This window comes from Nasonia vitripennis, chromosome 1 (assembly GCF_009193385.2).
Source record: "Nasonia vitripennis strain AsymCx chromosome 1, Nvit_psr_1.1, whole genome shotgun sequence".
Taxonomy (NCBI): domain Eukaryota; kingdom Metazoa; phylum Arthropoda; class Insecta; order Hymenoptera; family Pteromalidae; genus Nasonia; species Nasonia vitripennis.
This window is the reverse complement of record NC_045757.1, coordinates 30,713,506-30,739,380: the sequence shown is the minus strand read 5'-3', so window position 1 is coordinate 30,739,380 and position 25,875 is coordinate 30,713,506. Positions and strand designations below refer to the sequence as shown.

The following is a 25,875-nucleotide window of genomic DNA, read 5'->3' as shown; positions in this document are numbered from 1 at the left end:
AAAGCTTTGTCGGAGGGTATAGTTTCGTTTTGAAAAGCTCCAGCGCTAATTAATTTTATTCTTTTGCAAAAAAATTAAGCTCGTGGGTTAAATTTCAAACAGCGCGCGTTTTCTTCGCAGAGAACTCAACAATGTTTTCAAGCGAAACTATTGTGCGCATTGTTTCGAGAGCGAGCTTTTGTACACACTTCATAATTTCTTCAACGGAGAAGGAGGAAGCGTGTATATCTGCTTTCTCAGGAGAAAGAAGACCAAAGTTTCGAGAAAAAGAAAAGCCGGAATACAGCCGATCGAGTATTTAAAAGTATAGCCGAGAGAGAGAGAGAGAGAGAGAGAGAGAGAGAGAGAGAGAGAGAGAGAGAGAGAGCAAACGAACACGACATTTTTTCGCTGAAATTCCTGACTCTAATTCCTCAGCTCCTGCGAGCGCGAGAGAAAAGTATAAGAAGAAGATTAAAGACTGTGTATACTCCGGCGCATTTTTCGCTCGCAAATATTTCCCCGCCTCGAAGAATTTCACGAAACGATAAGTCCGGTGTCATAATTCCCGGATCTACACGGAGCCTCTGCTGTGCAGCTACAGCACTGCCACTGCGTTGAATTGTTAAAACGTAATCGCCGCAGTTTTAAGTGGGCTCACGCGATCGCGTAATCCTATAATCTCGAGCGAGAGATATAGGAAAGCCGAGAAAGGGCTTGTGTGTCATGGTTCTCGCTCTTTGTGCGCCGCGGGCGAATCGATGCCGCTTTCGCGTGTCGCGGAGCGCTTAATTCGACTTGTATTGGCTCTAATGAGAGCCAGAGTTGCAGAAGGGCAGCGAGAGTGAGGAAATTGCGTTTTCAAGCTGTGCTCGTACGGAAAGGTTCGACGAGATTTTCGTTTTGGCTGCAGATTTTTTGCTCTCTCTAGCTGATGTTTGCTTTTGTCTCATGCAAATGCCGCACTGTTATTGTACGCCGCGTTTGCTCGCGGTTAATTAAGTGTAAACAACACACGTGGCTTTGATTAGCGTACGCTCGATTATGTCGAGTTGTGCTTACTTTATTATTCACACATAATTTTAAGCAGCAATTTGAAGCTTCAAAGCTGTATATAAGAGCACGTGTCAGAAATTCAAAAGAGGGGGCGCAAAACACGCGCGGGAATGTATAGTGTCGAAAGACGAATTTCTCGCCGCATCATCTTCCTAATTTACATTCGCTGTCTCTTGCGTCGCATTTCTTTCGCATTCCGAGACGTACCACTACCCCCCGCGCACACATGAGAGGCAGTTCCAATTTCTCCCTGACCGCTGCGATCGACAGGAAGAATTTGATATTGAATTCCGGTGCCTCAACACACACACACACACACACACACACACACACACACACACACACGCAAGTGCGCAAGCGCGTTTAAAAAGCCCACGCTGCGAAGACGGAAAAATAGTCGAGTCAGTGCTACGGTCCATTATCGCCGTAGTATAGTAGTAGATATACGTGGGGCGGGGGGGGGGGGGGGGATTATAGGAGCGACATCGGAATCCACGAAATTACATCGTGGAGGAATGGATAATAAACGGAATTTTATACGTGTCGCTGTTCGCGCCCTCGTATTTTCCGCGCGTTACATCAGCCTCCTTTCTTTATATATACGAAGTGTAGTCTTGACCCGTTCGCGCGCGCGCGGAATAGTGGGCTTTTTAGGCTTTTATACCGCGGCCGCGAGAGAGTTTATCGGCCGGCGTGCAGCGCAGCTCTTTTACGCGCGATTCTCATGCAGTTCGTCCCGCCGAGCTTTTCGGAGGCTGTTTAGCTGGGATTTTTATGGACCGAAGCGCGCTGGTCATTCGACGGGTTATTATAATGGCTGGTGTAAAATATTTATTGCGCTTTACTCTCCGCGCGAAGGCCTCTCTGCTTCGTCGTGTATGGTGTAAAAGCTCGGGGTTATTATTATTATTATATTCTTTGATAAAACGAGCGTAAAGGTAAGCCGTCGAAAAGACAAGCTTGGATGAGAGAGGAGGAAAAAGGCTGGGAAAGATTTCTCTCCCGGCGGAGAGATTCCGCGGATGCATAATGAGCCGGGAAATTTCGAGGGCAACTCGCCGAGCGAGGGAAATATTCGGGGACGGAATCTCGGTACCGTCTGAGCGTCACGAGGAATGCGGCGCTACTGTATTTTCCTCCATCTCTCTCTCGCTCTAGCTCGCAGAGCGGAGAGCAGTTCCTCATATATAACGGAAGCCGAGAGCTGCGTCCCGTGCAAACGCGATGCGTTCTTATATTGCATCTCTCTCTCTCTCTCGCGCGAGCGCGAAGCGCCGATAAAGGCGTTCTCTCTCGTTCTTTTTTTCGGATTTCTCACTGAGAGAGAGAGGCGTTTATGAAAATTGCGGTGCTTCGGCAGAGAGCGAGCGAGAGAGAGAAGCTGTAAAGGCGCGAAGAAGCTCCTCCTTCTCTCGGCTTTTCTTTGCCGCTTTTATCGCGACTTTAAACAGCGTTACAGCTCTCTCTCTCTCTCTCTCTCTCTCTCTCTCTCTCTCTCTCTCTCTCTCTCTCTCTCTCTCTCTCTCTGCGCGGCAGCAGCAGCAGCTCTCTGATTCATTGCCCGGCAGGCTCGGCGCGAGCGCGAGAGAGATTCTAAAATGCTTTTGATGTTTGCGTTTATCTTGATGAGATAATAAGCTCGCGAGACTCTCTATATACAGCGCACTCGTTCGCAAGTGTTGCTGCTACTGCTCTGTTCCTGGGCTGAGTTTAACGAGGTGTGACGGCTCTTTTTTTTCGCTCATTATTTGCTCTCTATTCTATTATCGAGTACGAACTTTATATAAATTAACTCGAGAGAAGACGCGCACATGTCGCTTCGCGAGAATAGTGTCTAAACTAACTCTTACGATAAATAAAAAAAAGGCGCGCGCGCGGAACACTTTTACAACGGCGATAAAAGAACCATGAGCACCGGCAGTAAAAAAATACGCAACTCTTCCAGCGAGGCTTTAATCACGCGCACAAAAAAAAACAACAACTTTCCATCGAATTAACGCTCTTGAATCGCGCGCACACAGCCCATTAAAAAGTCTATATACACACCGCCAGCCAGGGCGATCGGGAGAAATCCCTCTTTTCACTCTTCGCCCTTATAATTTCACCGTTTTCGACAGTCAAGTATAACGCGCGCGTAAAGCGCATAGCGAGCGCCAAGAAAGGAACAGCGGCCGAGATACGCCGTTCACCGTACCGGCAGCTTTTTATGGGACTGTTAAGGGTTAACTACGACTGGCTGCAACGACCCTTCGTCCCTGCTCTGCTCTGCTGCTGCAGCTGATATCCTGTCGTATATATATATATATATATATATATCTTCGGCGCAGGCCTTCAAACGTCGGCTTCCGCGAAAAGTCGCCCCGTTTATGGCACGAAGATAAACGATGCCCGCGCTCGCGCGGAATTGTCTTTAAAATAAATCCCTCTCTCTCTCTCTCTCCCAGCCTTTTTTTTCGTTCGCCCTTTCTTTCGCTCCTCCCTTTTTGGAACTTAGCTGCTTTTTTAACGGTCCGGATATATACTGCCCCAGGCGATAGCTCCCGACAATAAGAAATTAATGAAAGTTGGATGGCTGCTTTATTAAGGACAAATTTCTAGCGGGGACTTTTTACCCCCTGTGGAAGCGCGCGCGATGTATAGTGTTATACATGTGTGAGGGGATATATACACGCCGTGTAAGCTGCTCTAATGAAAGAGCTTTACAGCGCGCTTTTCAAGCTCTACGTATTATCCCTTCAGCGAACATCCCTCTTTCTGGCGCGCTAGCTAGTCCTATCGGATGAGCTTTCATGTTTCATTTGCGTTTGCAAGCTCGAATGATGAATTATTTTACCTATTTCACTATCATCCGTACACGAGTCCCATAAAACGTCCTTCGAGCGACGACCTTGAACCTCGTTCTGAGCTTTTAATCGAAGCTCTCTCCCCGTCGTTTGCATCGACGCGGGGCGTAAATCACGCGAGGCTACTGCAACAATCGTTGCTCTCGTCCGCTCGTAAAGCGTCTTTCGGGGGACGAGCCGCGAGTTTAACTTTGGAATCACGCGACTCTCTGTTTTGATGTGTACCCGTATGTACGTATACGCGGTCCGAGTTTACGATGGTCGAATTTCGTTCGGTTTTCGCCCGGAGCTATAGGGAGTGATTTATTTGGACGAGATATTATATACAGGCTCTTCGAGCTGCTTCGATTGTGTAAGACACATGTACGAGAGGAGGTTACGAATATTGTAATCGCTGTATATACTTTCTATATACTAGTCTGGTTTTATCGTAAGAAAACGCTGCCATTATTGTCTGATAAATCTTGCATACTTTTATGCTCCACTTTCTCTCTCCTCCTCAGCCAGAGCGATAAATCGTCAAACGTTACATTACGGACGAATTCATTATTTCCTGCTTCGTTATACTCCTCCGCGTAAATCAAGCTCTCTCGCAAATCATTTTCCGCGAAAGCGGCGTAATTATACCCGAAATCAAATCCCCACTCACACACACACACACACACACACATCCTCCACTTTCCCCGATTGATTCGGTACCGTGTACGCAATAGAGCCAACGCATCGCCGGATATAAATCTAATCCCATAGCCAAACAAGTCCGTCCCGTCGTAAAATCGCCTCGTTTCTCTCTCCCATCTTCTTCTTCTTCTTCCTCTTCTTCCCTATTTATCCCCCGCTCGCTCTCTCGGTTCGGCACTCAGGCTAAGTGTCGTAAAAGCGTATTTGCATTCTACCGAAAATCTCGAGAGTCGAGGAGAGAAAAAGAGAAGCTCTGTGATTTCAGCCTCGAGGTGCAAGACTGGCAAGTGTCTTACTTACCGCGCTCGCTTTTTCATAGGGAAAAGGGGGACTCGCTGTGGGTTGGTTGTATTCTCACCTGAAACAGAAAGAAGAAAGCAGACGATTAGCCATCGATCTTTGAATTTGAAAGAGACGTGTTTTGTTTAACCGAGCCGCAATTTTCATCGGCCGCTAATAAAGCCGTCAAGAAGCATGAAGCAGCGACGAAAAGGACGACGACGACGCAATAAAGCTCCGCAATTGTTCCGGCCACTTATGCAAATCCGTCGAGCCGTCCAATTCTCTCTCTCTCTCTCTCTCTCTCTCTCTCTCTCTCTCTCTCTCTCTCTCTCTCTCCGCGCCGTCTTCTCCTCCCACATACACGCGAGCGTATTAGTCGTCCGTCGTCGTAGTCGTTGTCGTCGTCATGTCCGTGGAGAATTTTCCAAAATTCCGCGCCTCATAACTCCCGCGCGGAATGTTTTCCTATCCCGCGCGCTTTCTCTGTTTATGCACCAATTCACTTATCCCTCAAAGAAGCTGCTGCTGCTGCTGCTGCCGCCTCGCGTTTATTTGCTTCTCTCTTTTGCCCCTCGCTCATCCGTCTGCTCTGCTGCTGCTTCGGCTCTTATGTTTATTTCGACTCGTCTGCGCCCCCCCCCCCCCCATCCCTCCGGAGTCGACATCAACAAACATCTTGATTATACCGTGAAAGCTGGGGGTTCGTACTCGAGAGTTGGCTGGAAACTCGAGCCTCCCTCCGTCTAGTCCTATAACCCTCCCTTCCTCTCTCTCTCTCTCTCTCTCTCTCTCTCTCTCTCTCTCTCTCTCTCTCTCTCTCTCTCACTCCCGGAAACCTCTGCTATACTGCCTTCGTCTTCGCCGCTCTCGAGTATACATGCATACACGTATTTTGCATCTCATTTCGACCGAGTCGTGTGTGTGTGTGTGTATGTGCGTGTGCGAGGGAGGGCCGTTCGGTTAGACAAATATTGCATTGAATTTTATGCAAATCGCATGCGTGCTCCATCCCGGCCTTTAATTGAAGAGCTAGTCGAGTTTGTTATGCCCAAGTGTCTTGTACGTATTCCGAATCGGTTATAATCGAGTAATAATATGTGTAATCGAATACGCTTTCTTCATCTCCCGCAGTTGCACCGTCTAATATCCGCATCAGTCCTTTCGGCGGGAAATTTGAAATGTAAACTCACGCCGAATCATGCATTTATGAATGAAGCCGCATCATCGCGAGGGAAAAGAATCTCATAACATCTTCGTATAACAAAAAAGAGTCAATGTCGTGCTCTTTTGAAATTTCGCTCGTGCGTCGGTTGCGTACACACACAGAGCACACACAGTAGCGCGAAAAGTGATTTATGGAATGACCTCAGCCGAGTAGCAGTGCTTTCCGGATAACGAAATAATTTACGAGTCGAGCTAATTGAAGCCTCGCCGATGGCTGTGTTATAAAGTTTTACGAGAGTTGCGTAAGCTCGGGAGCATTTTTTTTTCGTTCACGAAGACGTAGACCTGTACAGATCGTCGAGCCAATTAACCAAAAACCAGCCGTGTGCCATACGCTCTTATAATACATCCTGTAAAATCTCTTTCTCTCTCAACCCCGTTGAAAAATCGACGCGACTGCTGTTGTTGCTGCGAAAAAAAGGTAGAAAGAACCAACGCGACGTCTCAGCTTGCTCTCCTCGTTTTTGCCCACGTAGCAGCAACAGCAGCAGCGACGGGAGCCTCGTCTTGGCGTTGTAACTACGGGCAACGTCGCGTACTCGCCGTCGGTAATTTGTTAGCCTAGGGCTACCTTTTCATGGCAGCCGGCGTCGCGAGACTTGATTTTGTAGCTGCAGCGCGTTCGATCGAACTGTACTTGTAATGGCGGAAAATCGTTATGGATGATGGTCGGTTGCTATAGGGACCCGTGCCGTCGTCGTCATATTTAGCGATAATGGTACAGAGGGTTGAGAGCTGTACGGACGCGTATTCTCGAAAACGGACTGCTCCCAATATCGCAAGTTATACAGGCGTTATCGTAAAGTTGAACAAATTATACGTATAACAGGGATAAGAGCTGGGATTTAAAGTCGGAGCGCGTTCACGGGGGCTCGTACTTCTCTCCATCGGTTCCACAAAGATTTTTCGTCGGCACAGCAGCAGCATAACCATCAAGTCGCCGCGAGTAGTGCGTGTCCTATCTCCAACTCCGGTCTCTCTTTCTCTCCTTAACCTCTCCGCTGTTACAACACGGCGGGACTTTACGACAGTTCGACAAGTGCCTGCAGATCGTATATACATCTATTGTTCTAAAACTGCGATATATTATATTACGCACCCCGCTATTATATTTCTACGAATTTCGCTCTGAAAAACTACGGAAATAAACGAGACCACCCGCGCATCAAAGTCAAAGCGTATAACATAGTATACACTCCGTTCGATGAAAAAAAGAAGACGAACAAAACCTTACGACCCATATTTTCCTCTCCACGCGATGTTTATACGATACGATAAGTGCGCTCGCTTCGAAATGGAAGACAGTTGTTGGCTGTTCTCTCTCTCTCTCTCTCTCTCTCTCTCTCTCTCTCGATTCGTATTCTCCACGCGCGGATGTGTGAATGGGACTGCGCGAGCGTATATAGGTGTACATAAACGCGCTCGTATTCCCTTCACGCACTGCTGCTGCTGCAGGTTCTCGAAAAACAACGGTCTGTGTGTATATCGCGAGCGACACGAGCAGCGGTATAATTCATACACACTGGGACGAGTATGCACTGCTGCTATGGAGGAGTACGTACGGCTTATCAATGAGCGATTGGCTCCGAGGTGTATGATTGGCTTTTGTGTGTGACTGGCTTGAAAGGAATTTCGTCGAGGTGTCTGTTGCGATGAGAGTGGATTGGAATTCAATGCGCCGAGAGAGCTGCGCACGTCTGGAATTTGTGAAGGAAGTATACGTGCGATATAATTGTTCGAAATCGATTTGTTGGTAAGCGGATATAGGAATTAAATCCAACGACGCAGCGCGGCGACGGCCGGCGGAGTAAAGAAGCACCCCGAGAGCCATCAAACCTGAGGAAGAGGAAAGGAAAGAAAGAAAAGGGAAAAAAGGCAACATCCTGTCATAAAAAGCGCGAGTACAGCGCTGGCGCGTTTCTCTAGAATGCAACTCGGGTGCGCGGCATAAAAATTCACTGCTGCATTCGCTACGCGCACGGGGTAGTGTAAGGACTCGAAGGACACTTTGAGGATACCCCTGAGAAGCTGCACACACGTACAGAGAGACGAGCCCGTGTCAGTAGCCCATAAACTTCCAATTCCATCGGAATACAATGCGCCGTCGGCTGCTGCGGCGCAACTCCGACGGCTTCATTAAAGGCCTCGGTTAACCCTTGCTAGCGTTACATCGATACCTATATATACAAGCGCGGCGGTCTGTAGTGTGTGCCTTTAATGCTCGGGAGGTATTTGCCCCTGACACGGGGTGCAAATCTGCAGTCGAGAGAGTAAAAAGCATCAGACACGGAGATGTTAAGATGCAAGTTTTGCTTTTTGCGGGGGAGTATAGGGGCTAAGAGCCGCTTATGTGGGAGAGTTTGACGAAGAAACTGTGTGAAATGCGAGAGAGAGAGAGAGAGAGAGAGAGAGAGAGAGAGAGAGAGAGAGACATGGTCTGGGGTTGCTGTGTTGGCTGGTGCAAGTGATTGCGACTGCTGTTACAAGAGAGAGAGAGAGAGAGAGAGAGAGAGAGAGAGAGAGAGAGAGAGAGAGAGAGAGAGATTCCGGACGGTTCTTACACGCGTCCCGCGCGGGTAAGACGCTTTTAATTTGAGGCTTGGACGAAGAAATTGCCAACTGCTGATGATTTAAGGGCTTTGTTGTCCCCCAGTCCTCTGTCTCGTCGCTGCGAGTATGCGATATTTATACGAAGATCGCGAGCCGAAAATTGAAATGCCTCTATATACGCTTCGAAGTCACAAATATACCGCGCGGCCATAATCGCGTGAACCCCGAATACACGCAGCCTACACTGCTACCACCTATAAGCCGATAATCTTGCCTTCCTCTCTCTTGCGCACACGGCTTCGATAATTGCGATACTCCTCTCACACCCCCTCACGCGCGCGCGCGCGTCTAAAGAGAATGCCCCGCGCACGAGAGACGGCGATTACGCAGCTGCTGTGCGAGAGTGTGTGTGTGTGTGTGTGTGCGGGCAGGCGTATATTGACTCGTAAGTGGCATAGCCGATCAATTGCTCCGCTGGTAATGCTTCTGCATCGAGGGCTTCGAGGAACGGATGTGTGCAAGCAGAGTGTATATCCGGACGCGCGTCGACTAGATCTCCGGGTCAGGGTGATATATATCTCTCTCTCCTGAATGCTGATGAGCCTTCGAGTGTCTCTTTCTCTCTCTCTCTCTCTCTCTCTCTCTCTCCCTCTCTCTCTCTCTCTCTCTCTCTCTCTCTCTCTCGCGCGCGCTCTGCGAATCGAATCGCTCTTTTATTTTCCGCTGCAGTGACACGAGTGCGATTTTTAGTTTTATCGACTGTTTTGAAGTACGCGCGAGGTTTTGATCGATGGAGATTCGACCTTCAACTAAGGGTTGAAGGGTAGTTTGACGGAGAGTGGATACATCGTTTTGTAATATGCATGGATCGGTTGTTTGACCTGATGCGGTTCGTTTAACCTCTTTTCAGACTGGCTCGGGATCGATTGGGCTTTTTTCACGTGCGATTTCACTCGTAAGAGTCTTCGTCACACTTCGATGCGTGTACAATAGGGAACAGACATGGTTCTGCTATATACATATAAATACTTATATACAGTAGAAAATAGCATAAGAATACGTTATGCATCAATTTTTTGCTGATTTAATATCTCTAGGTCTTAATATGATTAATTAAAAATTCTTATATTTGAGTAGTTTTTAAAACGGCAGCTCTCCAATGTGGCGGCTCAAAGGATAAAGACCTAACCTAACATACGGGCATTTGAGTACATAAATTCAGTCATCATGAATCTATTTTGATTTTGAAGCATTATCTCTCATCTCTATTATGATTTTGGAGAAAACAATAAGGTTATTTTATGTATTAAAATTTACATACGTTTATACATCCATATATATTTTCATCCTTTGCGCCGCCATATTGATCACGTGAGCTCTCAATCGTTTAAACGTATGATTAGGAAACCGAATTTTCAAAACAATATTACTTAACAAATATTGCAGTAAAAATCGTGACTCTTGTACTTTTGTGGAAGATTTATCCTTAACTTTATTTTAAAAAAGATTTTAAAAATCATGTCTGTTCCATATTGATTCAACTTCAAAATCGAACATAGAAAATTCACGAATTAAGACTGCCCGCACTGAAATGCTCAACATACGCGCTGCGACTATAATATATTATTCACGAGAAATAAACCGCCGGACAATGCAATAACAGAAAGAAGTCTTCTTTCCGAAACAATGCGCAGAACGTAAACACGCTACCCATCTGTATATGCCTCTCTTCTCTCTCTGCGCGCGGAGACAGAGAAAAGCCGTAAAACGCAGTTACAAGAAAGTTACTCTCCAAGGCACTCGAAGTCAAAACAAGAAGCCGTAGCTCGCTCGCGACTTCGCAAAAATAATACTTCCCTATACCCTAACACTACTTACCCTATCAACAAGTCGTGCCCGCTATATCATTTCCTCTTTGTACTCCGCCAATACATCCCGCTTTTATATTTTCCCCGTTGCGCTACTATACGAGAGCTGACGAGAGAAAAACATGTTTCATAAACATGTGCAGCGCGAGATTTCATTTCGCTTCGCTATACGCATCGGCGAATAAAAAAAGAGAAGTAAACTCGCATTGCGTCAAGGAGATTCGCCGGCGATTCTTCAGCCACTCGAGAGATTTTATATTATGTATATATATATATATATATATATATCTTCGATCGACTTTGCGTTGAGTGCGCTCGCGCGTGTATATATATATATATATATATATATATATATATATATATATATATATATATATATATATATATATATATATATATATATATATATATCTTTTTTTCTTCTTATGAAACGAGATTTCATTCTGTATACAAGACTGAACCTACTTTTTTCGAGTGCGCGTCGACGAGAGCTATAGACGTGTGTGTGTGTGTGTGTGTGTGTGTGTGTGTGTGTGTGTGTGTGTAAGTACGCGGAGAAATAATCCTGGAGAGGCGGACGCATTACTGCTCTGCGCGTATATACTTGTTGATAAACTCTCTCTATAGACGCCCGCCTCGATATATGGAGTCGTTTTATTCGCATTCTTTATTTGCCTTCGATTTATGCTTTTCTCTTGGGATAAGTGCGCGACTGATTTATGGCCTGTTCTACGCTCGACGTAATACTTCCGCCGCTGTGTGTGCGCGTACTGAGAAAATTTCGCGGATTAACATGCTGGACAATCAGAGCGAAATTTTGTTTATAATAAAATATTTTCATCGACGCAGTGAGGGGATGTATCGGAGGATAATGTTTTCATTTTTATCGGATGCGATCGACGTGTGCGCGTCGTTACGTCTTGCGTAACCGGGAAAAAAAAACATTAGCCGACATCCCCGATTTGCAGATAAAGCTAGCGTGGATTTATCAGCGCTCGTGTATACATATAGTGCAGATAAAAAGCATCGAGAAGCTACACGGCTTTTAAAAGAAGCTTAGGGGTGCAGATAAGAGTCGCGCGGACGAAATACGAATAAGAGTCGCGCGGACGAATAAAAATCATTTAGTACATCTGACGACGCCTTGGCTAATTCTTGTTTCACGAATTTTTTCGTTATTATTGCCTTAAAAAGTTTTTCAAACTATAAAAACAATCGTCTCCAATTTATACTATTTACCTATAACGCAAAATCCAAATAGGATTCCTCTCCAAACTCAAAATTCAAGCTCTCGCGGCAAAGAAAGCAATACAAAAGCTTTTTATCGAGAGGAGAGAAATAGAGGGCGATGATGGCGCGTCGGACTGTATCTCCCTCTCCGGCAACGATCTGCTTCAGCAATTAAGCTGAGCACGCTGGCGGCTTGTGCAAAAACGAATTTCCTAGCCGCGCATGGCGTTAAATTAACGCTCACCGCGCGCGGCCAGCTCTGATTGGAGACGAGAGAGTGAGCGCGTGGGGGCCACGGCCACCCAGCGGAAATCGAAGGTGGGCAGGCCGATTAATCGATCCTGTGCCACCGCTGCTGCCGCCGCCGCCACTGTTGCTGCCATCACGGCTGTCTGCCTGTCTCCGTGCTTTCTCTCTCGTTGGGGGTTTATGTACGCCTGGGGATTTCTGGATCGATGCATGTGAATTTTCGCGGATTTTAGTTTCTCCTCGTGTACCGCCGAATTATTTATTGATTCGCAAACGGCAATTTTTGTGAGACTCTAAAAGGAATTCTTCAACTGGGAGTAGAGTCAAGCCGAAAGGCAAAAGGGAAAAGAAGATCACCCTTTCCTTATCAAACCTTCAATCCTCCACCAAAGAACTCCAATCTAGTAAAGACAAGCATCTACCGTCAAAGGCAAGCGTCCCCTGAAATCCCGGACACTGCACTCGAGTCCCGCAAAAATCGAAAGTCGAATCTCGTTTCGTCCGGCAACGAGGAGAGCTAGCGAGAGATTACGCCCATTGAAACGCTCACTCGATTTGCCGCGAAATTCACTACACACTCGTAGGCGCGTCGTCTCGGAATATGCTCTCGTCCGATTTCCCTCTTCCCCTCTCTTTTTTTCTCTCTCGCACTCGTCGCCGCGGCCCTTCATCGCCGCGCCACCGCCGCGAACCAATTCGAAATCACATTAAGTCCGTTTCAGCGCTCCCAGTCAAAACTCCAATTTAAAACTTCCCGCGCGAGAGCTCGTCGTCGCCGCACTCGACACGTCGAGCTTGCAGTGAAGTGCGGCTGGGGGAGTGAGAAGCGGAGAGATGTATGGATTCAATAAAATTTTCTGGATTTTTCAGTGGTAGAGCAGAGAGAGAGAAAGGTTTTTTTTCATCCCGAGTGCAGGTGATGCAGATTTGAAGAATCGCTTACCGATCGGTGGGTTGAAATTTCCCGGCGGTTGTAATATAAAAGGGAGCAAGGTTGGAACATGTTCTCACCTGAAACAGAAAAAGGACGGCATTTGGTTAGTGTTATGCGAAGCGCTATTTGAAATTTGTTATATTATAATAAGGAAGCCATTATCGAAGGGCAAAAGTATCAGCACGGTCTCACAATAGAATTTAATTTAATATAAAAGAGAGAGAGAGAGAGAGAGAGAGAGAGAGAGAGAAAGCGCTCGCTCTCGGAGAAAGAATCGACAGTTTAATGAACAGCGCGATCCTTTGCAAATTCCTCGCATCGCCGGGGCTGTCATCGGACCATAAAATTACTCCTCTCTCGCACCGAAAAGCCGCCTCAAGAATCCCGGCTCGCGATATCAAATTCCCCTCTCTCTCTCTCTCTCTCTCTCTCTCTCTCTCTCTCTCTCTCTCTCTCTCTCTCTCTCTCTCTCTCTCTCTCTCTCTCTCTCTCTCTCTCTCTCTCTCTCTCTCTCTCTCTCTCTCTCTCTCTCTCTGGCGAGAACGAGTATTAGAAAAGAAAAGGCCGCGAAGAATCCACGCCAATTCCGCTGCCTCCTCCTCGTCGTTCCTCTCTCCCAATATAATCGAGTTGCCGACGAGCGAGAGAGCGAATTAAAGGCATTCCGCGCTAATCAGGCCCGAGAGTATAAGAGAGAGAGAAACTTTTCGGTATTCCATTGGCAGCAGCTCCGTCGGACCGCATTCGTTATTGTAAACGTCCGTTTGCAGCGTCCTGAGAAAAACTTGGCCGAGCCATTCTTCCGGATTCTTCGTTCTTTTATTTCGGCTGCAGCCACGCCAGTCGGACAGTGTAGAAAGAAAGGAGGAAGGAAAAGAAGAGAAAGAGAGACGCGACGGGAATGAAATCACGGCTGTCCGCGACGATTGGCCGTTTCGCTGCTCTCTTTCTCTCTCTCGGCACAGCAGCGGCAGCGGCGTCCGACATTATCGGAATACGCTGCCGCTGCCGCTGCTATACTGTCGACTCTGTGACAGTATTCGCGAACTTGACTCCGAAGTTTCGCCCTTACCGGGAGGCGGGCGAGTTGTTTGTACGTGGGCGAATGTGTGAATGGGCTTTTTTACGGCTTCGCTGCAGGTTTTCAGAAGCAGAGGGGAGAAAAGAATACTTTGCTGTTGAATTGTTTGCAACTTCAGGTAGAAGAAGGTAGCGAGAGAGCTGTGGTTTTTAAAATCAAAATTTTTTGTTTGTTAATACTTAGGATAAAAATAAAAGAATACTACCGAGAATTTTAAGAGAAGCATCCCGCTAATAAACCGACACTCGTTTCCTTCTCCCAACATCGCGTTAGCATCAGCGACGTTCCTTTTATTCTCGCGCAACCCTTCTCGTTCGACAAATTAATGAGATCTCACGGCAGGCCATCGCTTCGAGCTTTTCTCGCTCCTTCTTCGCAGCGCCATCGCTTAGGTATTTTCCGTTTGACGAGCCACGGCAGCAGCTGCACGCGCGCGCGCGAATGGAAAAAATTCTCGGAACGCGCGAAATCTCCCCGGAATTGAAATGCCGGCGCGCGAATGAACTTTGCCGGATCGCTTTACGTGCTCCGCCGGCTTTGGTGGAAAAAAAATGAAATCCCTCTCCTCCAAAGGCTCTTTCTTTTTTGGTTTTTCAGGAATGAAAAACCGGGCAGGTATTTTAATTTCGCGTGTGGATGAGAAATGATTTCGCGGTTGGGAAATTTTTAACGCTCTCTCTCTCTCTCTCTCTCTCTCTCTCTCTCTCTCTCTCTCTCTCTCTCTCTCCGCCTGTGTGCAGCTTGATCGTTACAAAGGGCGGGAATTCAGTTTTGAAACAAGAAGTGGATTCTAAGCTACGGGAGCACAGCTACGGGAGAGCGAGAGAGACTTTATTCAAAGACACTGGCATTTTGCGCGGATGTGTTAATGTGTAACTTTCCTCGGGGCGAGTAGTATTTTCGCGTAAAACTCGACCGGGGCTAAAATCAATTTTCCCCTCGGCGGGCAGCTGAAAAGTACTCGGGGCGCCTGTGAATGGAATAAATTTGAATAGAAACAATAGTCATTACGAGTCAGCAAGACGCTGTGTTGGTACGACCGCAGCGCAGGCCAAGGGTCCGACAAATTTTCTTAAATACACTTTCAACTATTTTGCACGCGAACACGGATTTTTCGGGGCATTTTTTCTCTCGGCCTTCTCCTCCTACTCCTTCGAGATAACAAAAAGAAGTTAAATTACTCGCGCTAGTCCGTGTGTTCCTCTTCTACCGCCGCAAACTTCTCGCAACGTAACGAACTTCCTCGGAGTTTTTTTTGTTTGGGGAAGAGTGCAGCGCGAAAAAAAGGGCCGTAGAAGTTTGTTATAGGGAGGAGGGGGAAATAATTTCTTCGACGACCTCGAAAAAAAGAGGGAGAAACAAAAGGGCTTGAAGAAACTATAATACTACTGCATGGCTCTTTAAGAGGACTCGAAAAAGGAAAAAGAAGCACTGCCCGTTTCCACCCCAGGAGGGAAATGCGCGCTCGCACACACCTTCGAAATCAAGCCAAGTTTTTCACGAGAGACGAGGGGATGTAACGTCGGAATATTTTTCCGACAGCGCCGAGAGAGGGAAGAAAAAGGAATCTCATTAATTCGGTCTCGCGCGCGAACTGTCAAAACTTTTCTAGACATCGGAATCCCGCGCGTCGTCGTCGTCGTCGTCGTCCGGGACGTCGAATCTTTCGCCGTTCAGATTTTCCGAGAGCCGAAATGCAAATTATTCTATGAATGTGGAATAGAGGCAATAAGAACTGCGCCTCGACGAGTCGAGAGGCTTTCTAAGCTCTTGAAAAACGAATTTTGCGTTTTCCATTGAATCAAGGTTCCCCGCATCGCATAAACATTATTCGCCCTTCGTCAGGACGACGATCAAAGTTTCGAACCACCACATCAATAACTCGTCGAAAAATCGAAGACGATGTTGTACGATTCATCCCCAAAACAGTTCGCGTATCAGCTCTCACATGCAAACGAGCTTCTCGTCGTAAGAATTTTCGATGCATACGGAAAAAGGACTTGCTTCCCCGAATGAGCAGCAGACGCGAAAAAAGGGCAAAGCATTAGGCTTAGCATTTTGTTCGAACTCGCCGCTCAACCGGAAACTCCATTCCGTCCTTTTCTATCGCGGAGTTTCATCATATGTAATGCATAGCACCGGCTGCTGTCCGTCTGACTGTCTTGTGCGCTGCTGATGCTTCAGATGATACGGCCAGATGCGATGTTTATATTTGAGAGACGCCGCACATAATTTGGACGTATCGGTTTCCGCATGACGGGTCAGTGAACCTTCGATGGAGATGAGGGGAATGAAAAGATGCGCCGGATACTCGTATGACTGCGTTTGCAAAGGGTATGAAGATGTTGAGTTTGTTGTTGATTTTCATTATTAATTTTACTAGAAATTGCACGTCGTATTACGAGACGCAATACTCGATTAGCCCATCTAGTAAAGTCAAAAGCCTTAAATCCCCATCTACCGCAAAACCAGCACCAAGATTGAAAAACGAAAAGACGAATGCTCCTCGACCATTTGCATTCCAAGATAAAACCAAAGACTAATGTCTGCTCGCAAATCGGTCTTCCTGCACCGAAACGAACAAAAAAATCTCCCCCTCGTGAATATTCAAAAGCAACATAATTTCAGCCGGCTGCCCTCCGTATTAATCCGTACAAACGTTCATTAAACTTTTTAATTGCTCGGCTCAAACTTCAGGCAATGTCACCGCGCGACTAGAGCGCGCGCGCATCTCTTTAAAGTTCTACCCTTTAAAAACAGCAGTAGCAGTCGACTTTGAAGCGAATATCCGAGCGCGTCGGGGTTCATTCTGCAGCGAACTTGTTCGCCCTTAAAGCTGCCCTACCACGTGTACACGAACTCTCTGGGCAACACAGGAGAAAACCGATGAACTCGCGAAGTCTTTTGAAGAGAGCCTATATAGAGAGTGTATGGCATTGTACGCGTTTGCATTTTGGGCTTCGTCGAAGTACCAGGCCGTGAGTCAATGTTGAAACGCGCCAAAGCTGAAAGCCGAGGGAAAACTCCGATGAGAGAGAGAGAGAGAGAGTGGGGGAGTGGGAAATTTATGAAATTTTACTTCGAGCTCTGGTCTGCCCCGGAGAATGAAAGAGATGGGAGTTTTTGGCTGGGTAAATTTTCACTTTTCTTCTATCCCTTGAATTTCCAACGAGATTCCGGCTTCTTTATGCGCGAGTAATTGAATGCATTTCTTTGGACTTGGTATTAGGTAAGTTCGAAGTTATACTGTATAGCGTGAAAGATATGAAGCTTTTTGGAATCCCTACCTTTCGGCTTACCTATTCTGTATTCAAAGTCTACAAATACGCTATTTTACTTCATCTCGTAAATAATTCGAACGTTCACCTTGTAACGGGATTTTCCAGCAACAGCTGACAAAATTATTCAATGCAGTTCGACTCCGAGAGAAAGAGGTATCTTCAATGATTAACGAATCACCATAAAAGTTTGAAAATTTATACGCTCTACGCAGTTAAGCTCGACAACCCCTTCGATGCGCTGCCTCGTGAACTCGGCGATTTACGGGGGGCATTTTTTGTGCTTGTTACACACCGAGACTTGACCTCGCGCGCGTTCAAAGATGCAACAGCATCGGAGAGAATGCATAGTTCATATCTCATTACGCCGAGCGCGGTATTCCGGCATCGTAACTCAGCGAGTTTATCTACTCCACGGCTCTCGTTACCCTATCGAGTCTCGGAAAGGCCAGCTAACCGTACACGCTCGCATCCGTACTGAAATATTCACGTCCCGCAAAGGATATCGGGAGCAATTTTCGCGTGTACCCGGGGAAAAACTAGTTTTTCACATCGGTAAAACTCGCAGCGCTTTATAATCCGTCCCGTATAAGCTCCATTCAATTATCTCTCTGAAATATCAATGCGAAATCAATGTTGAAATCGTGAGATCGTAAATAATTTCCTATTTCCACGCGCGCGCAGCTAAGCCGCCGCGAGAGTAAATCCCAAAACTGCACTGCTGCTGCTGCTGCTGTCCCCGTGAGTATACGAGTGTGTGTGTGTATAAAACTCTGTGGGAAAGCAATAATATAACGGCAAACAACGCAACGGTTATTATTAGTATCACTTCCGCGAAATCGGAAGCGCGCGCTTCGCGATGATAATTTACGACGCAGCGCGAATAAAACTCACAGGGAGGAAAAATGAGGGAACATTGATATGCAGCGAACGCGTGCGCGCGCGCGGAGCCATTTTCTCGATTGCCCGTAAAAACGATCCGTTTTTCGCTCGCTTTCGATTAATATCGCTGCAGCGCCGTAAAGGTGGAGAGATTCGCTCTCTCTCTCTCTCTCTCTCTCTCTCTCTCTGCGGTATCCTTTGATCTGCGGAACGAGCGTTTCCACGAGTCGTGAATACGTGTAAGATAGCAGAACTGTGCTAGCTGTAAACCGAAGATTATCGTCGGTGCCATTCGAAATGGAATAACCTACTTTTTTGTTATCGTTGCGAAATAGTACATTACGATACGTGTGCCTTAAATGGTTCTTTTTTACACGGCGCAGTTAGCACCTGAGCGTAGCGAGGGCGCTAAGCGCCGTGTAAAACTGAACCATTTAAGTCAAGAGTATCGTATAATATTTTATAGCACAGACTGCTAAAATCCGCAAGTCTCGTCTATTCGTGACTAAAGTAGTCCTTATTTGCACCGTGAGGTTAGCGCACGAGCGTAGCGAGTGTAATAAACACGGTGCAAAAAAGGACTACTTTAGTTACAGATAGGCGTGACTTAACAGCGGATTTTAGCCACACTGTGCTATAAATAAAATTTACATTACGACAAAACCATTGTCCACTGGCTTTCATTCAAAGGATATATACAGGCAGCCACAAAGAGGCCACTCAAATCAAATACTAATTTGTCCTAATCGAGTGAATCGCTTACGAAAACACTTCAATCCGTCTGGCAGAGACGAGCCGTAAAAAAGAAGAAGCCCCAGCGCTGTCAGCAGCCACTCACTTTCGGCTACCGAGAAGAGACCTTCTTCTCTGCCCCGCATACAAAAGCGCATTCATCAATCGGTGATCCGAGAGTAGAAAAAAGGTCATCGCTCCGTACACGCGATACCTACAAAAGAAACGTAGACGCGATCACGACGCGTGAAAAACACACGAGAGCTTTCTCATATACATATACGTATATACTTACACTCGAGCTTCTAATTCGCGCTGATTGCTAATTGCTCGTTCATGCAGCAGCAATTAGGCCTACACTCGACCCATTTTTCTGCCCCCCGCGCCTTTTCCACCCTCTTTATTACTCTCTCTCTCTCTCTCTCTCTCTCTCTCTCTCTCTCTCTCTCTCTCTCCTCCCTTTTTTTCGCTCTCTTTTCACGTACCCGCGTATACATAAGCTGTTGCGCTTCGTGCAGCTCCTTTTTGCGAACTCGATTTTTCCTCGTACTTCTCTCTCTCTCTCGCGCGCTGATATATGTGCACACCCGCGCGAACGTATTTTTCCCCATCCTCTCGTCTGGAGTTAGATAACGAGGATTTAAATTGAAGTAGTTGTTGGCTTTGCGAGAGGCGGTGGCAGCAGCGCTTTTTTTCGGGCGCCGCGCTTGTTTGGAGGGGGAGGGAGAGAGAGAGAGAGAGAGAGAGAGAGAGAGAGAGAGAGAGAGAGAGAGAGAGACAAAAAGGAGTTTGATAATTATGAGGCTTGATGGGTTGCGGCCAAGAGAGAGGTGTTTCTTCAATTTCGAATTTAAATGAGTTTCGCGTTTTCTTTTAATTATATCACGCGTACGCTGATGGATTTTATTAATGAGTAGCGTTGATATGAATTACAGAAATAGCTACGACATCGTTCTCGATGTAAACGCTTAAACGCTATGCGCGCACGACGATGGAACGAGAGCTTGTATATACCATTCGAGTCCGAATGATTATATATAATGAGCCGAAAGTATACCCTTTCCACAGAGAGTCGACTCTCGTTTTCTTGCCCTTTCACGTTTCTAGGCCCTAAGTACAGGTTGCATCTAATGTGGCTGTTATTAAAGCCAGAGGCGTATAAAAATCCGAGAGTTATTCCATTCCGTATTATTTAACGTCACGAGAGAGAGAGAGAGAGAGAGAGAGAGAGAGAGAGAGAGAGAATCCAAGCTCGCGCCGGCAATGCTCATTGCAAATAACAGTACCCTTTTCTTCTCTACACACACACACACACACACACACACACACACACACACACACTTCCTGCGGCCGTTTCGTTTCAGTCTATATTCTAATGTCTCGCTTCTGATAATGACACGCAATTTGACGCGTATAGATGGCGATTTAAAAACGAACTCGTCGGCCTTCTAATTTTAACAGCGAATACATATATACCTATATAAGCAGGGGCCAGACAGCGACTAATTATATACATACATGGATATCAAACTCCGCCCATCGCTCCTATATTTATATCCACTTCCGCTCGAGCACACATCTCTTTTCATCCCCGTCTTGGCCTCCGCACCTTCTCTCGTGCCAACTCGCCGTTTCTTTTTTCGCGCACGCGCAAAATAACGAGTACACTTTGAGCTTGAAACGAGCAAAAAAAAAAACGCGGGCTGCGATCAAAAGGCATCTGAAAGGAGTCGAGTGTTTTCTCGAATTAGGGCGGAGCGCGCAGCGCTGATTAGGCCGCGGCTGCTAGCTGGTGTGGTTTTATTTCCTCCTTTTTTTTCTCCTCCGCGAAAGCACTGGCTTTACGCGCGGTCGGCAATTGGTTTTCGAGCCAGCTGCCTTCTCATTCACGTAAACGAGAATTAAGACGCGGACGAGTGTACGCGAGTATTTGATACGCGACTTCTTTTTTTAGAGGCCTCTCTACGTACTGGCTTCCAATTTGTTTAAGCCGCTGTTTTTCTTTTTTTTCGCGTAGGCTGCGATCTTTTATCGAGAGATGCACGAAAGAGTCTTGAGGTGGGAATGTGCGGCTCTTTTTTGCAGTATATAACTGAAGTACGCGCGGAGTTGCGAATGCGGATCTCGTGTGCCTTATAATTCCGCGCTTGAAAGAGGCAACGCTGGAATGAAGTGGTCTAGACCCTAAAAGGGCTCGGATTTAACGCAGGCAAGGGAAATATTTTGAAAACTTTGCTGGGGAAAAAACTCGAGTCTGGATTTAGTGTATAGGCAACAGCATTTAATTTTTTTTCGAAGCCATATCTCTCAACACAGTTTGTATACGAGAAAAAAAAGTATCTCTTACCAGCCCAAATTGCTCATCGAACTGTCACCGAAAAAAGCGCGGTGAAAAAAAACTCTGATAAAAGACAATTGTAACATGACAGGGCTAATAGAAATAAGTCGACGCCGCGCGGCGTTTACGCTCGACATGACGTACGACAAGCTCGCCCGCGTGCATAACAACTCGCTCGCGCGCGCGCAGTGCCTAATCTCTCCCCCCTCCATCGCAGCGTTATCGCCTTCCTCTCTCACTTTTAGAAAAAAGCAAGAGAGAATCTTAGAAGCAGCAGCGTAGAAAAAACTCGAGCTCTTTTTTCTCCGAGTCTCGGCTCTTACTCTCGCGCGAATAAAAAAGAGAGCCGACGCGCACAATGCCTCTCTCTCTCGTCCATACACACGCATAGGCCCATCTCTCTCTCCCCGGTATAATCAGCGGTTGCCATGACGACGCGCTAGCGAAAAGCACGTCCTGCGTGCGTTTTCCATCTAAATTATGTACTACACTGGCGAAGCCTTCTACATTCTTCTCTCTCTTTCTTTCCCTGCTATCTCTCTCTCTCTCTCTCTCTCCGACAAGCGGCAGTAGCAGAGAGCGCAGCGTCTTGTGACCTACATCGTCGTCGTCGTCGTCGCGGGTGTATATTGCAGAGCGCGGGAAAAACAGAGGACGAAAATTACGACCCTAAAGCCAAACGATTTGTGCGTCTTGGGCTGATGAATGTTTTTCCGTCTCTCACCTTCCGAGTGTAATATCGAGCGTGATTAGAGTGGGACGCGGGCGTCCGGAGAGGAGATGCGTGCAAGGAGGGGGAGAGGAGTAATGAAAATAAACAGAGACGCGCGCTGATAAGGATTCGCCGCCGAGGGAGAGCGAGCGAATATGGGTTGAGAGAGAGAGAGAGAGAGAGAGAGAGAGAGAGAGAGAGAGAGAGAGAGACGGTATCGGAACGCCGGCATCTATTTTTAATTGGAATACTTGCGGCGTCATCTCTTGCGCATCAGGAAACGCTATCGACAGAGTTATTAGTCATGCAAGGGGCAGAGGAGAGAGGTCATCGTATCGCGTGTATCGAATATCCGTCCTTTGAAAAATTATGCAACCGCGACGATCGTTCGCCATCTTAATTGAATCGAAAACAATATCCGAAAACCCTCCTCTCATCGGGTGGCGAGAGAGAGAGAGAGAGAGAGAGAGAGAGAGAGAGAGCGACATAACAAGCTCTCCTGCGCACAATATAACCCCCGGCGATCGTAGTAGCAATGAAAGTATATACCCTGCGATGCTCTGGCCGGGGCGTCTTCTGGCGATCTATAACGACGTCGTTACGACCGACGGATTCGCCTACATCAACGGCGATTATAGCATACCAGTATACACCCGAGAGAGAGAGAGAGAGAGAGCTTGCGGCTTCATAAGCCCCCCTTCCGTTGGCGCATAGTTGGCGCTCCTGTGCCGAGAGGCGCGCGTATGCGACGTTGAAAGTTTCCAGAGGGAGAGCTAGAGCAGGATGCAGCAACGGTTTAAATGTACAGAGATCGCGAGGCTCGCGCTAGCTTGACGAGCGCTGCTGCTGCGTTTTCTCCGCGCGCGCTCACGAGGTTTGCGATAAATATACGAGGAATTGCGGAGGCAAAGGGCTGGGAAGTTTCGAATTTGTTGCCGCTCTCGGAGCTTGCAAGCTCTCTCGCTCTGGCTGTGAGCAAGGATTTTGGTAATTGGAAGAGTGCAAGTATGCCGCAAGTATTTCGGCGCATAGAAGCTTATCGCGAATTATAACGGTTTTTCGCTGACTTTTATTAAAAAATAAAACACGGAAGGGCGAGGAAAAATAAAATTCCGAGCGAAAAGAGAGATCGGAGGGTGAAAAATGCATTAACAAGGCGCGGAGCATTGAAAAGGAAACGAGAGATAGAGAGAGAGAGAGAAACGATATCGCACAGCACGGATCCGAACGAAATTAAAATGGCTTAATGGTCCGGTCTCTTTTCTTTCCTGCGCTTTTTGCGCGCGCGCTCGCGCGCGTTATTAAAAGTCTGTTATTCCGATGAAATTTCAAACTTATTTGTAGGATTGGAAATACGCTTCGGCGGCAGTGGCGACACGAAAAAAAAACAACGAATGGAAACAAGCTGTGCGCGAAACGCGCTGCCACTCTCGCATCGATAACTTTGCAGAGAGAGAGAGAGAGAGAGGGAGAGAGAGAGAGAGAGAGAGAGAGAGGGAGAGAGAGAGAGCGCGAATATCGTAATTGAATCGAACGCCACTGTCTATATATACACGCAGGTATACACAGAGACAATCAGCAAATGTCCTCTTTTATTTAACGTTCGGATAGACATCAATAATAAAGACAGCCGCGATATGGCGTTGTGCGCGTAAAAATGCAGCCTCGCGGTGGACTGCAACGATCGCGTATTAATTAAACAAAGAGAGAGGCGGGATATAACGCGCGGTTGTACGCAGAAAATATAACGCAAGGGCGCAGAGGGGTTAGCCTGAGGAATCGTGCCATTAACGCGATTTATGGAGGGACCTCCAAAAATAAAGCACGCGCTTCCAGAGAGCACCTTCCCGAGCTTTCGCTCGCTCGCTCGCACGCACGCGGAATAATCGGGGAGGAGTAGGGGCCGTCGTTACTTTCGCCGTCTTATGATGATGCGATGCGCTTAATGCGTATTAGTGGCCCTTCAGGAGGGGCGGCTCGTGATTTCGCGCAGTTTTTCATTTGGAAAAGGCGAGCGGCTCCGATGTGTTCTTCTTTTTTTTCGTACGTATAAGATATGGGTTTTTGTTAATTTCGCAGAATGTGTACGTGTCAGTTCAAACCTTATGTTATGGCTCGCGTCTGCACACCATCAATTACAACCCCGCAGACGGAAGAGCGCAGACAAAGCCCGTGTCTACGAAGATATTTCGAGCGGGGAAAAAATTTCTCGTGTATATATATATATATGCGACTCTCGGCGCATCTGGAAGTACTCGGTCTTTTTCCGAACGAACAAAACGGACGCCCATCTCGAGACTTACTCATCGACGGGGCGCGCGGGGCTATTTTCAACCATACTCCGACGTTGCTACTCTCGCGTATATACCGTCTGTATCAAACAAGGTACGCTTTATGAAGCCCCGTCGCTCGTGTCTATAACTAACTTTCCAAAAATTCAAAACGCCCGCTTGATTCCCTGAGCGGAGAGCTTCGCAACAATCGCGTCCAATCAGGGCTACTAGTGCACCCTCTCGAAAAGACTTATTCGTATATGTCTCTATACTGTATCCTCGGAACAAAACAATACACTTATTTCCGCCTTCGCGCGTGTGTCTGTTCCTCCGGCGAAAAAAAAGAGCGGGTGTATACACGCTCGAAAACGCTAAATGCAATTTCATCGCGCAGCAGCAGTAGCGGAGGGTACACGCGCGCGTGCTCGACAATGCCTTTAATCAACGATAATTCTGGCGAGCGAAGCGAACGACGCGCACAGAGGCCGAGAGAGGTATTCCGCGATTCGAGCCGTACGCCCGTTGATAATAAGCGTGTCCCCTGCGCGCGTTTTGGATATAATAACGCCGCATGGCCTTTGTGGCGACCCGCTGCCTGCAGAGAGAGAGAGAGAGAGAGAGAGAGAGAGAGATCTTTCGCTATAATCCGAGCTCGAAAAAGTGTATCGGGTATGCGGCCGGGATATCATCGAGGATTTTGTTCCGATATCGCATATAATTCACTTAAAAGTTCGTGGGATATAATTACGCGTGCTTTTCGTTATATTTAAATTATTATATCAATTATCTGGACTTTCACCCCTCTCCATCGCAGCATCAGCCTCTCTCTGACGCATTTACTGCCTCCGCGTTTATACACGCGTGCATCGGATCGTATCATAAACGTATCCGTTCTCGCGAGTAATATCTCGCCTGCACGTCGCGACTCTGTGTCTACATACGCGCGCGCGTAATGAATGCGTGTGCACACACACACACACACACACAGGTATCTACGCACGCAATGCACACGCGCGGTTATTTTCTTTGACACTACGCGACGAGAGAGCTGATGCGCGCAAACACACGCGGACGAGCCCCCGCGATTATTTACCTTCCACTACACGGCCAGTGTCGCGTGGAGGTTTGTTTGTCCGCGGCCGAGCGGCTCTGATAAGGCGATTTTGAAAAATAGGGACGAGAAGAAATTATACGCGATATCGCGGAGTATGCGATCAATTGTATAATTGCCCGGCGTATTACACCTGTAACGCAGCGAGTGTACCAATGTTATTATTAAAACATTGACATTTAAAACGCTCTTCAGAATTACGCGCGTTAAAGCCTACGTATGCGTACTTTTGACGTGCACGTCCCCATATAATATACCTTTACACATCCAGAGCGTATAAAAACGTCGCGCTGCGGTTTTATTCAATCCGCCACTGCAGTGTCCCGCATACGCGAAGCACAATGTTTATATGTGACGAAGTAGAAGAAATAAAAATCAAATATATAAACCGACCTCGAAATATCAGCCCCCTGCGCTAGTTCGGTCGAAAGAGGGAATTGATGACTGCAGAGTCCTTGTTCTTTCTATCTCCCTCTCTCACTGCACTACCTATGCATTCGTGCGAGCATAATTGTCCCTCGGCGAGAGAGTCGATTTGGCAAGCAGAAAAGAATCGCAACGACTTCCGGCGC

General features: G+C 47.1%; 1 protein-coding gene across 2 annotated transcripts in view; it reads right to left on the bottom strand.

Annotated features, from left to right (window-relative positions):
* The window catches only part of LOC100115265 (Krueppel-like factor luna), a 246,031-nt gene that overhangs the window by 41,689 nt on the left and 178,467 nt on the right, over positions 1–25,875 (bottom strand). Inside the window, exons 1-2 of one of the 2 annotated variants that reach the window (XM_032595939.1) lie at positions 12,906–12,973; positions 4,860–4,917 (exon numbers count right to left, since the gene is read on the bottom strand). The exons of the other annotated variant lie outside the window; for it this stretch is intronic. The gene's annotated coding sequence lies outside the window, so the exon portion shown is untranslated. Of the gene's footprint in view, positions 1–4,859; positions 4,918–12,905; positions 12,974–25,875 lie in introns of those variants that run through there. 2 annotated transcript variants of the gene reach the window in all.